The 12,989-nt window shown below is 43.5% G+C and overlaps 1 pseudogene; it reads left to right on the top strand.

Annotated features, from left to right (window-relative positions):
• Positions 1-5,974: 5,974 nt before the first annotated feature.
• Positions 5,975-12,492, top strand: LOC129143888 (uncharacterized; annotated as a pseudogene).
• The last annotated feature ends 497 nt before the right edge of the window (positions 12,493-12,989 follow it).

Genomic DNA, 12,989 nt, shown 5'->3' with positions numbered 1-12,989 from the left:
ATATTGCAAAAACCAGATTAATGCTGGCTGGATAACTTCCAAGACTTCCTTCTTTAAGGGGTATTGCTTTTTTCCAGATAGGTTGGGGACCTTCCTTCAGTTTGTTTTTTATTGGACTCACATTAATTTCCCTCTCAGGTCGGTCTCATGCCCAGACCTCTGGCTTCACCTTGTCAAAGACTTCTTGAGGAATTGCCTCTACCTCAGGGTGTGGGGCCTCAGTGCTCACCAGCAGTGCTTGCAGCTGCAGTCCATGCTCTGGAGGCATTTGAAGACACAGCTGACGTTTCTCTTGGGTGGAAGATGATCTGAGTCTCTAACTTGCATAGTAAATCTCTGCTAAGTAAAGGTATCAGGCAGTCTGGCACATAAACGAATTGGTGAGTTATCAAATTGTTGCCCACTTTACATGAAAGGGGTTGCAGGAACTGTTCTGATTTCAATTGCCCACTTACGCTGACTATACTGACAGAAAGTATCAGAAAGCTTAGTTATTGGTGTATTAACTACTGAATAACTAGCACCAGTATCAACTTTAACCGAGGCTCCTTTGGGGAAATTTTGATGTCAGTTAGAGTTGGAGCTGCTGGGAGTCTCGGGCACCCTCAATCTTCCTCGGATTCATTTTTGGGCTTGACAGCCATAAGTGACCTGGGTTCCTTCTGAGTTAACTTGGGGCAGTCTCTCTTCCAATGCCCTATTTCCTGACAGTAAGCGTACTGGTCCTTTTCTATTTTCCCTTTCTGCCTTGGGGGTCCTTTTTTCTTTGGGTTTCCTCCTGCAGCTGCCAGGAGTACAGCTGCCTGCCGAAGTGCCTTGGTTTCCTTGGCCTCCCTGCTATTATATACCTTGAATGCAATGTCGATTAATTGGGAAGCTTCATTCCAACAGCCGCCTCCACTTTTTGTAGTTTCTTCCTAATGTCTGGGGCACTTTGCCCTGTAAAGGTCATATTCACCATTCTAATGTTTTCAGGGTCCTGTGGGTCTAACTCTGTATACTTTCTATATGTCTGACAGATCTGTTCCATAAATTCTGAGGGGTCCTCAATAGGTGTCTGCTAAAGTGCCTATACTTTGTTCAGACTTTCAGGTCTTGGCACCCTTGATCCAATGCCCTTTAGGATGCACTTTCTATAGTGTTCCAGATGATTCATCCCAGCTCCACCTGCCTCATTAGGATCCCAATTTGGGTCAGTTCAGGGAGTTGCCTCTTTAGGGTCCGGGCTATCATTGGGGCTTTCATCATGAAGGCACTATGCCTCCTCTAACACTAGCCTTCTCTCATCTGCCGTGAGCATGATGTTTAGGAGGGCTTGCACATCAGCCCATGTAAGGCGATGGGTAGCAAAGATAGCAGTAAACAATTCGGTCATTTTCTGGGGATCCACCCTGTAGGAAGAATTGGAATTTTTCCAATTCAGTAAATCAGACATGGAAAAGGACTATATGCCCAATAATATCCTGCCGGAGCTCCTCGCTAATGAACTCCCACAGGATATTGTTGGAGGGAAAATTGCCCTGCTCCAGGCTCAGTGTCTCCCCAGTCAAAATTAGTGCCTTGTCTATTTTGGGAGGGAGAGACTATTTTTGCAGCCTCCTCCTATTCCAGGGGTGAAGGCCCTTCCCCCTTCTGAGCCAGTGGCGGGGCATTGGCTCCCTCTGGGTCGCCACCTACTGGGTTAAGCACATTTAATACTTGTTGAGTCTCTAATTCCTTTTCTCCCTCTCCCTGGGACTTGAGACAAACCTTGTCTGAGCGCTGCACCATTAGCTTATTTCCTTTGACCTCTTGATTATGCAGTAACATAAATGCTTGTACATAAGGCTCTTCTGCCTGTCTTCCCTGACACTGACAAAACTGTTCTGATAGATAGTAAAGTAGCTTAAAGATCAAAAAATTGGCCACCATTCCCCAGATCCCAAAACATATGTTGGCTAAACCGTATTACAATAGTGAATCATTTTCTTTTTAGTAATGGGAGGGTACCCATACTGTTTCCAATCCAACAGGATCTTTCCCAGAGGGCTCCCTGGGGGAAGGGAGCAGCATTCCCCATCTTAAATTCAACAAGGCTATAGGTACAGACACAGAGATAGTTTCAGATAGACACGGACACAGAAATAGTGTCAGATAGACACAGAAGGAAGTGCACCTAGGTGAAAAAGGCCTGCAAACCAAACAGCAAACGGGAGTACAAAAAAGACCTATTATCTTCCCAATGGTACTGAACAAAAGGCTTAATAGCCCAGATAAGGAAATAATATATGGTCTGGTTTTCCTCACTCTTTGAGCACATCTGCTTCTGCCAAACTTCCGTTCTTTCCCAGGTGATGAAAAGGATGTGTGGTTTTGTCCACGGGACAGCCCTCAGTAGAGTCCCCAGGACAATCTTACCCAGCAGCTGCTGGGAGTTTCCTCATGACTGTCTCATTGCAAACTGCCAGCATCAAAGGCAGCCACCATCCTGGCGGCCTCCTGGCTGGCTCGACAAAATTTTTGTTCCTGGAACCAAGCTGGATCTGGCTGTGTTTTCTCGAGGCCCAATAATGAGAAGCAGACAAACTTGGAAAGAAGGGAATTTATTGCTGTAACTGGATACCGAGAGAAGGCTGGAGATAATTCCACCAGACCAATTCAAAGTGTTACAACTTTCTTGGTGCTTATATAGGTTGGAGTTATGTGCCTACATGCAGTATAGCATTTGCCTAAGTCTATTGGTAACTAATTTTGTTTCAACTAGAAGGTCAGATGCAAAAGTATGATTAAAAGGGCCCCAGTACCTTCAAGGCCTGCCTACTGTGGTACCAGAGTGATTATTTCTATCTTATGTCCTTTACAGCTTGTCTGGAGAGCTGCCTTAGACTCTCCAATGAATCTATTCAAACAGCTGCCTCTGTTACCTTGACTCGTCTCAGATATGGGTCCTGGCACTGGGAATGTAAGACTGTCTCTATTATTTTGATTTGCTCCAGGTTAGGGAGAAGCCCATGGAAGGCTCCTACTGACCATATGTTTCATTTCTATCTCTGATGTCTGGGCACTGATTTCCCTAGGCTTAACTATTTGCTCAATGTTAAGGCAGCTCTGTGGAAATTAGTCTGTGTAACTGAAGGGCTATGCAGGCTTGTCTGTGTGATTGTCAGGGAGAATTGGCCTGCCACAGAACATATCCTCCAGTATTTCCTTGAGAAAGCGTATATAGCAATTCCAATTTCTAACTGAAAATACTTTCAGAGCTCTGAAGGTATTGGTCCATTTGTCTTCTAACTTGCAGTAGTTTTCTTGACAACTTCTAATTCATTTTTATTGAATTAGACTCTTTGTTCATGAACTCTTCTTCTCTTTAGAGGCTTGCAGGGTTTCCAAACAATTTCGAACTATTGTATAACAGTATTCTGAAACTTCATGGTGCTATGCTTTATGCTTTTTCCGTGCTTGATTTTATCTGTTGAGTTAGGCATTCAGGGAGGCATTTCAGTTCTAGGAAATTTCATTAAATAATTGCCATGGTTATTTCCTTCTGTGCGTTTTCTCTGTTTTTTTTTTTTTTCTTCGTAGAACTTCTAATACTTGGATGTTAGATTTCCTGGACTGTTCTTTTCTTTCTTTTCTAAAAAATTATGCTGTATTTCCCATCTCTTGGGATTTTTGCTCTGCATTCTGAAAGATGTATCAACCATTTTCCCCCATTCCTGCTACCATATTCAGGAACCCAATTTTGGTTCCTGAATATTTATGGCTTTGCCATTTCACTGATAAATCTTTCAGCATATATCTCACTAATATGTTTTGGCTCTGTGTCCCTACCCAAATCTCATCTTGAATTGTAATCTTGACGTGGAGGGAAGGAGGTGATTGGATCACGGTAGTAGTTTTCCCCATGCTGTTCTCATGATAGCGAGTGAGTTCTGACAAGATCTGGTGGTTTTATAAGTGGCAGTTTTTCCTGTTGTTTGCTCTTCTACCTCCATGTAAGATGTGCTTGCTTCCCCTTCCATCATGATTGTAGCTTTCCTGAGGCCTCCCCAGCCATGTGACACTGTGAGTCAATTAAACCTCTTTCCTTTATAAACTACCCAGTCTTGGGTATTTCTTTCTAGCAGTGGGAAAATGGACTAATATACTCTCAACTGACTTATTTAAAAAATATAATAACACTGCTATTTATCACACCAAAAAAGTAAGTCTTTTATATCGAGTTCAGAAACTCTTCAAATTTCCCATATAGTCTCATAAATTTTTAAAAAATTTCTTTTGTTTGGATCAGTGTTCAAATATGTTTCAAATATTTTAATTGCTCCATTTTTATTTTATATCTTATTTTATTCTTTAGTTTTTCATCATTTATTTTTTCCTATCTTTGAATTATTGAAAACTCAGGTCATTAATGTTGTAGTTTTCCAGAGTTTGGGTTTGACTAATTGCATTTGTGGTGTTTTCACCTCTTCCTCTTTCCTCTGCATTAACTGCAAACCTATAAATTGTCCTGAAGACTTGATTAGAACCAGATTTGATTTGACTTTTTCATGATTTTCATCAGGAGGCAAAAAGTTATGGTGTTCTTTATTTTCATGATATTTGCAGCCATTGAGGATGTGACGGTTAATACTGAGAGTCAATGTGATTGCATTGAAGGATGCAATATTGATCATGGGTGTGTCTATAAGGTTGTTGCCCAAGGAGATTAACATTTGAGTCAGTAGGCTGGGGGGAAGGCAGATCTACCCTTAATCGAGTGGGCACCATCTAGTCAGCTGCCAGTGAATAGAAAGCAGGCAGAAAAACGTGAAGAGGCAAGATGGGCCTAGCCTCCCAGCCTACATCTTTCTCCCATGCTGGATGCTTCCTGCTCTTGAACATCAGACTCCAAGTTGTTCAGTTTTGGGACTCAGACTGGCTCTCCTTGTTCCTCAGCTTGCAGACAGCCTATTGTGGGACCTTGTGATTGTGTAAGTTAATACTTAATAACTCATTTATATATATATATATATCTATGAGTTTATTAAGTAAAAAAATATATATGTGTATATATATACACATATATATGTATATATGTATATATACATATATACGTATATATGTATATATACATATATATGTATATATGTATATATACATATATACGTATATATGTATATATATATATCTCCTATTAATTCTGTCCCTCTAAGAGAACCCTGACTAATACAGATTTTGGTACCAGGAGTGGTTCTAGAGGAATAGAATCTTAAGGATGGAGTTCTTTCATTGGTTTTGGGGTTTCTGGAGTTGTCTTCTTAATATGATTAGACCAAAAAATGCTAAGGACTCTACTTCTAATAATATGGAGAACACCGATAGTCCTTGGCAGAAACTGTTTAGAGAGTTACGCCAAATAAATACATTTGTCACTCCTGATTCACCGCTCATGAGAGGCAAGGAGTTTAGTGACTATACAGAATACCCTTGACCATATGTGGAGAACCAAGGAGCATAATGAAGCTGGTTGGTTGCTCCTAAGTCCAGTGGACAAAGTGATAAAACAAAATGATACACTCAGGGATTTTGTCTCCCAGCTTCAGAAGAAGATACTGAGCCTCAAGTCTGCTAAGATTGCCCTAAGTGAGATTCTTATCTCCTGCAGAGAAACTGCTGAAATTGTGGAAAAACAGACACAAACTCTTATCATGCGAGTGGCTGACCTGCAATGAAAGATGCATGCAGAGCTTCGCCAGGTGCCTACTGTTAAAGTGAGGGCATTGATTGGAAAAGAATGGAACCCTGCAACTTGGAATGGGGATGTGTGTTGGGGCGTGGGGGGCCCTGATGAAGCTGGGACACTGAGTTTGTAAACTCTGATGAACCTTTTTTGCCAGAAGAAACAGCTTCCCCATCTCCAGTAGTGGCAACATCCCCTCCCTGACCCATGCTGCCATCAGCCTTTTCACCTTTGTCTGAGGAGATAAATCCTGCACTGCCTGAGGCAACAGCGATGGCTTCCCCTGAGGCAGTTGCCAGTCAAGATAATGATGGTTTTTCTCAGAAGCCACCCCCAACACCTCTGTTTGCCTCTAGATCTGTAAATAGACTGAAGTCCCAGCGGACCCCTAGAGGTGAGGTTGAAAGTGTGACCGATGGGGAGGTGCGCTACACTGGAAAAGAACTGTTTGAGTTCTCTAATTTATTTATTTATTTTTATTTATTTATTTTTTGAGATGGAGTCTCACTCCTCAGGCTGGAGTACAGTGGTGCCATCTCGGCTCACGGCAAGCTCTGCCTCCCGGGTTCACGCCATTCTCCTGCCTCAGCCTCCCAATAGCTGGGACTACAGGTGCCTGCCACCATGCCCGGCTAATTTTTTTGTATTTTTTAGTAGAGATGGGGTTTCACCATATTAGCCAGGATGGTGTGAGGAAAAGAAAGAGAGATCAGACTGTTACTGTGTCTATGTAGAAAAACGAAGACATAAGAAACTCCATTCTGATCTGTACAAAGAAAAATTGTTCTGCTTTGAGATGCTGTTAACCTGTAACTTTAGCCCCAACACTGTGCTCACAGAAACATGTGCTGTATTGAGTCAAGGTTTAAGGGATTTAGGGCTGTGCAGGATGTGCCTTGTTAACAATATGTTTGCAGGCAGTATGCTTGGTAAAAGTCATCGCCATTCTCCATTCTCTATTAACCAGGGACACAATGCAGTGTGGAAAGCTACAGGAACCTCTGCCCAAGAAAGCCTGGGTATTGTCCAAGTTTCCCTCCACTGACACAGCCTGAGATATGGCCTCGTGGGAAGGGAAAGACATTACCGTCCCCCCCAGCCTGACACCCGTAAAGGGTCTGTGCTGAGGAGGATTGGTAAAAGAGGAAGGCCCTTTGCAGTTGAGATAAGAGGAGGGCCTCTGTTTCCCACATGTCCCTGGGAATGAAATGTCTTGGTGTAAAGCCGACCATTCATTCTATTCTGAGATAGGAGAAAACCGCCCTGTGGCTGGAGGCAAGATATGCTGGCAGCAATACTGCTCTGTTACTCTTTGCTACACTGAGATGTTTGGGTAAAGAGAAACATAAATCTAGCCTACATGCACATCGAGGTATAGTACCTTCCCTTGAACTTATTTATAATGCAGATTCCTTTACTCACATGTTTTCCTGCTGACCTTCTCCCCACCATCACCCTGTTCACCGTGTTCTGCTGCACTCCCCTGGCTGAGATAGTGAAAATAGTAATCAATAAATACTACAGGAACTTGGAGACTGGCACCGGTGCAGGTCCTCACATGCTGAGTGTGCCTGTCCCCTGGGCCCACTGTTCTTTCTCTATTCTTTGTCTCTGTGTCTTATTTCTTTTCTCAGTCTCTCATCTCCACCTTACGAGAAATTCTCACAGGTGTGGAGGGGCAGGCCCCCTTCAGATCGTCTCGATCTCCTGACCTCGTGATTAGCCCGCCTCGGGCTCCCAAAGTGCTGGGATTACAGGCGTGAGCCACCGTGCCCAGCCTGAGTTCTCTAATTTATATAAATAGCAATCTGGAGAACAAGCATGGGAATGGATATTAAGGGTGTGGGATAATGGTGGAAGGAACATAGAGTTGGATCAGACTGAATGTATTGATTTGGGTGCACTAAGTAGGGATTCTGCATTTAAAGTTGCAGTTCAGGGAGTTAAAAAAGGTTCTAATAGTTTATTTGCTTGGTTAACTGAAATATGGATTAAAAGATGGCCCACTGTGAGTGAGCTGGAAATGCCTGATCTCCCTTGGTTTAATGTAGAGGAAGGGACCCAAAGGCTTAGGGAGATTGGGATGGTGGAGTGGACTAGTCACTTTAGACCTACTCATCCCAGCTGGAAGGGTCCAGAAGATATATTCTTGACCAATGCCTTGTGAAATAGATTTGTGAGGGCAGCACCTGCATTTTTGAAGAGCCCTGTAATTGCTCTTCTCTGTATGTCAGATCTAACAGTGGGACCACAGTCACTCAATTACAAAATTTAAACACAATGGAAATAATTGGATACCGAGGTGGCAGGGGCCAAGTGGTGGCACTCATCTGTCAAAGGTAAGGTGGGCATAGCTAACAAAATGGACAGCAGAGACAAAGTGGCAATCAGAATTGGTCTGACACGTTTAGAGCTCTGGCATTGGCTAATTAATCATGGTGTTCCTAGAAGTGAAATTGATAGAAAGCCTACTGCATTCTTACTTAAATTATACAAACAGAAAACTTCTAGGTCGAATGGACAAAAGACTAATTTGAATTATAAAAACAGAGGCTCATGCCCCTCAATCAATTTCCAGACTTGAGCTGGTTTACAGACCCAGAACCCCTTGAATGAAGGGGAGGCCCAGTTCCCTTGAGCAAGGACCCCACTACATTACTGACAATGTATGCAATGAATCTTTTCTCCCATCCTTCCCCAAAAAGACCTCTGGCCTTTTACCAGGGTAATTGTGCATTGGGGAAAGGGAAATGATCAGATATTTTGGGGACTACCGAACACTGGCTCTGAGCTGACATTGATTCCAGGGGACCCAAAATGTCACTGTGGTCCTCCAGTTAAAGTAGGGGCTTATGGAGGTGTGGAGGAAAAGTTAAATATTAAATCTGAACTCAATTGAACATAGAAAGAAACAACAGTCACCAAGTCCCGTAACAGGTTGCATGAACCCCTTGAGGCGTTCATCCAGCATTGTTTCGCAGAAATCTGTTCCTGTATGTTAGTTATTGAAAAACAACAGACAATCGCAAAAACAAGTTGACCTTTTTGTGTTCCTTGAAGCCAGGCACAAAGGGCCCTCGTGACTGGGACTCATGCCAAACAACTCGTTATAAACAAGCTAGGGTCCCAGACCACACTGAAGCTCCACAAGACTCCTCCTCATCTGTGCACAGATGGGTGGCCAACTCTGGAGCCTAGGCTGTTGCTTCCCAGTTTGGTGATGATTCCTCCATAGTTTGGTGAGTGTGTATGTGTGTGTGTGTATATATATACACACAGTTTTATATATATATATACACAGTCATATGTGTATATATATATATATATATACCCTCTCCCTTTCCCACTGTGATTTGTTTCTTATATGTGTATTGCCATATACTTGGGATAAAGTCTGTTTACACTTAGAAGTATTGTGTGTGCCTTTTCTTTTCCCCTCGTGTGTTTCCTGTAAAGAGCAGGAGGTTAGTAATTCATGGAGTTTTAGCTCAGGTCCAACTTATAGTGGGTCCAGTGGGTCCCTGGACTCATCTTGTGGTCATTTCCCCATGACAGAATGCATAATTGGCATAGACATCCTTAGCAGCTGGCAGAACACCCACATTGGCTCCCTGCCTGGAAGGGTGAGGGCTACTATGGTAGGAAAGGCCAAATGGAAGCCATTTGAGCGGCCTCTACCTAGAAAAATAGTAAATCAAACAAAAAGTAAATCAAAAAATAGTAAATCAGAAACAATATTGCATCCCTGGAGGGATTGCAGAGATTAGTGCCACCATCAAGGACTTGAAAAATGCAGGGGTGGTGATTCCCACTGCATCCCCATTTAACTCTCCCATTTGGCCTGTGCAGAAGACAGATGGATCTTGGAGAATGACAGTGGATTACTGTAAGCTTAACCAAGTGGTGACTCCAATTGCAGCTGCTGTACCAGATGTAGTTTCATTGCTTGAGCAAATTAACACATCTCCTGGTACCAAGTCATTGACTTGGCAAATGCCTTTTTCTCCATTCCTGTCTATAAGGCTCACCAGAAGCAACTTGCCTTCAGCTGGCAAGGCCAGCAATATACCTTTACTCTTCTACCTCAGGGGAATATCAACTCTCCGGCTTTGTGTTATAATTTTATTTGGAGAGATCTTGATTGCTTTTTGCTTCTGCAAGATATCACACTGGTCCATTACATTGATGACATTATGCTGAATGGATCAAGTGAGCAAGAAGTAACAAACACACTGGGCTTATTGGTGAGACATTTGTGTGCCACAGGATGGGAAATAAATCCAACTAAAATTCAGGGATCTTCTACCTCAGTAAAATTTCTAGGGGTCCAGTGGTGTGGGGACTGTCGAGATGTTCCTTCTAAGATGAAGGATAAGTTGCTGCATTTGGCCCCTCCTACTACCAAGAAAGAGGCACAACACCTAACAGGCCTATTTGGATTTTGGAGGAAATACATTCCTTATTTGGGTGTGTTACTATGTCCCATTTATCAAGTGACCCGAAAGGCTGCCAGTTTTCAGTGGCGTCCAGAACAGGAGAAGGCTCTGCAACAGGTCCAGGCTGCTATGCAAGCTGCTCTGCCACTTGGGCCATATGACCCAGCAGGTCCAATGGTGCTTGAGATAGCAGTGGCAGATACAGAGGCTGTTTGGGGCCATTGGTAGGTCTCATAGGTGAATCACAGTGGAGGCCTCTAGGATTTTGGAGCAAAGCCCTGACATATTCTCCAGATAACTACTCTCCTTTTGAGAGACAGCTTGTGGCCTGTTACTGGGCTTTGGTGGAAACTGAATGTTTGACTATGGGTCATCAAGTCAATATGTGACCTGAACTGCCTATCATGAACTGTGTGCTTTCTGACCCATTTGGCCATAAAGTGAGTCATGCACAGCAGCATTCCATCAACAAATGGAAGTGGTATATTTGTCATAGGGCTTGAGCAGGTCCTGAAGGCGCAAGTAAGTTACATGAGGAAGTGGCTCAAATGCCCATGGTCCCCATTCCTGCCACCCTGCCTTCTGTCCCCCAGCCTGCACTGATGGCCTCATGGGGCGTTCCCTATGATCAGTTGACAGAGGAAGAGAAAATCAGGGCCTGGTTCATAGATGGTTCTACATGATATGTAGGCACCACCCGAAAGTGGACAGCTGCAGCACTACAGCCCCTTTCTAGGACATCCCTGAAGGACAGCAATGAAGGGAAATCTTCCCAATGGGCAGAACTTCGAGCAGCGCACCTGGCTGTGCACTTTGCATGGAAGGAGAAATGGCCAGATGTGCAATAATACACTGATTCATGGGCTGTAGCCACTGGTTTGGCTTAATGGCCAGGGACTTGTAAGAAGCATGATTGGAAAATTGGTGACAAAGAAATTTGGGGAAGAGGTATGTGGATGGACCTCTCTGAGTGGTCAAAAACTGTGAAGATACTTATATCCCATGTGAGTGCTCACCAACGGGTGACCTCAGTGGAGGAGGATTTTAATAATCAAGGGGATAGGATGAACCATTCTGTTAACAGCACTCAGCCTCTTTCCCCAGTCACCCCTGTCATTGCCCAATGGGCCCATGAACAAAGTGGCCATGATGGCAGGGATGGAGGTTATGCATGGGATCAGCAACATGGACTTCCACTCATGAAGGCTGACCTGGCTATGGCCACCAATGAGTGCCCAATTTGCCAGCAGCAGAGACCAACACTGAGCCCGCAATATGGCACCATTCCTCAGGAGATCAGCCAGCTACCTGGTGGCAGGTTGATTATATTGGACCTCTTGCATCATGGAAAGGGCAGAGGTTTGTTCTCACTGGAATAGACATTTACTCTGGATATGGGTTTGCCTATCCTGCATGCAATGTTTCTGCCAAGACTACCATCCGTGGACTCACGGAATGCCTTATCCACCATTATGGTATTCCACACAGCATTGCCTCTGACCAAGGCATTCACTTTACCACTAAAGAAGTGTGGCAGTGGGTTCATGCTCATGGAATTCACTGGTCTTACCATGTTCCCCATCATCCTGAAGCAGCCGGGTTGACAGAACAGTGGAACGACCTTTTGAAATCACAACTACAATGCTGACTAGGTGACAATAGTTTGCAGGGCTGGGGCAAAGATTTCCAGAAGACCGTGTATGCTCTGAATCAGCATCCAATATATGGTACTGTTTCTCCCGTAGCCAGGAATCACGGGTCCAGGAATCAAGGGGTGGAAGTGGAAGTGGCACCACTCACCATCACCCCTAGTGATCCACTAGCAACATTTTTGCTTCCTGTTTCTATGGCATTACATTCTGCTGGTCTAGAGGTCTTAGTTCCAGAGGGAGAAACGCTGCCACCAGGAGACAAAACAATTCCATTAAACTATAAGTTAAGATTGGCACCTGGACACTTTGGGCTCCTCCTACCTCTAAGTTAACAGACTAAGAAGGGAGTTACAATGTTAGCTGGGGTGACTGACCCAGACTATCAAGATGAAATCAGTCTACTACTCCACAGTAGAGGTAAGAAAGAGTACACATGGAACACAGGAGATCCATTAGTTCGTTTCTTAGTATTACCCTGTGATTAAGGTCAATGGGAAACTACAACAGCCCAATCCAGGCAGGACTACAAATGGCCCAAACCCTTCAGGAATGAAGGTTTGGGTCACTCCACCAGGAAAAAAAAAAACCACCACCTGTTCAGGTACTTGCTGAAGGCAAAGGGAATACAGAATGGGTAGTAGAAAAAGGTAGTCATCAATACCAGCTATGAGCACATGACCAGCTGCAGAAACGAGGACTGTAATTGTCATGAGAATTTCCTCCTTCTTTTGTTAAAAACATGTTTGTGCATGTATACACTTGTACTAAGAAAATATCTTCATTTTATTTCCTTTTCCTTTATCATGTGATATGAGATTCACTGACTTCATATCAGCATTTAAGTATTGTTAACTTTATGTAATAGTATGTGAGTTGGGGACTGCATTTCCAGTTGTACAAAGGACAGTTCAGTTATGTTAGACATAATTATGACCTTATTATTGTCTTATTTGAAGATTATGAATGATCTCAGGAGATGTGTATGGGTTCAAGTTGTCAAGGGGTGGACTTGTGATGGTTAATACTGAGGGTCAACTTGATTGGATTGAAAGATGCAATATTGATCATTGTCAGGTTGTTACCCAAGTAGATTAACATTTGAGTCAGTGGGCTGGGGAAGGCAGATCCACCCTTAATTGAGTTGGCACCACCTAAACCGCTAACAGGGAATATAAAGCAGGCAGAAAAACGTGAAGAGGC

Source organism: Pan troglodytes, chromosome 3, assembly GCF_028858775.2.
Source record: "Pan troglodytes isolate AG18354 chromosome 3, NHGRI_mPanTro3-v2.0_pri, whole genome shotgun sequence".
Taxonomy (NCBI): Eukaryota; Metazoa; Chordata; class Mammalia; order Primates; family Hominidae; genus Pan; species Pan troglodytes.
Note: the sequence above shows the minus strand (reverse complement) of the source record. Positions and strands in the feature narration are given on the sequence as shown.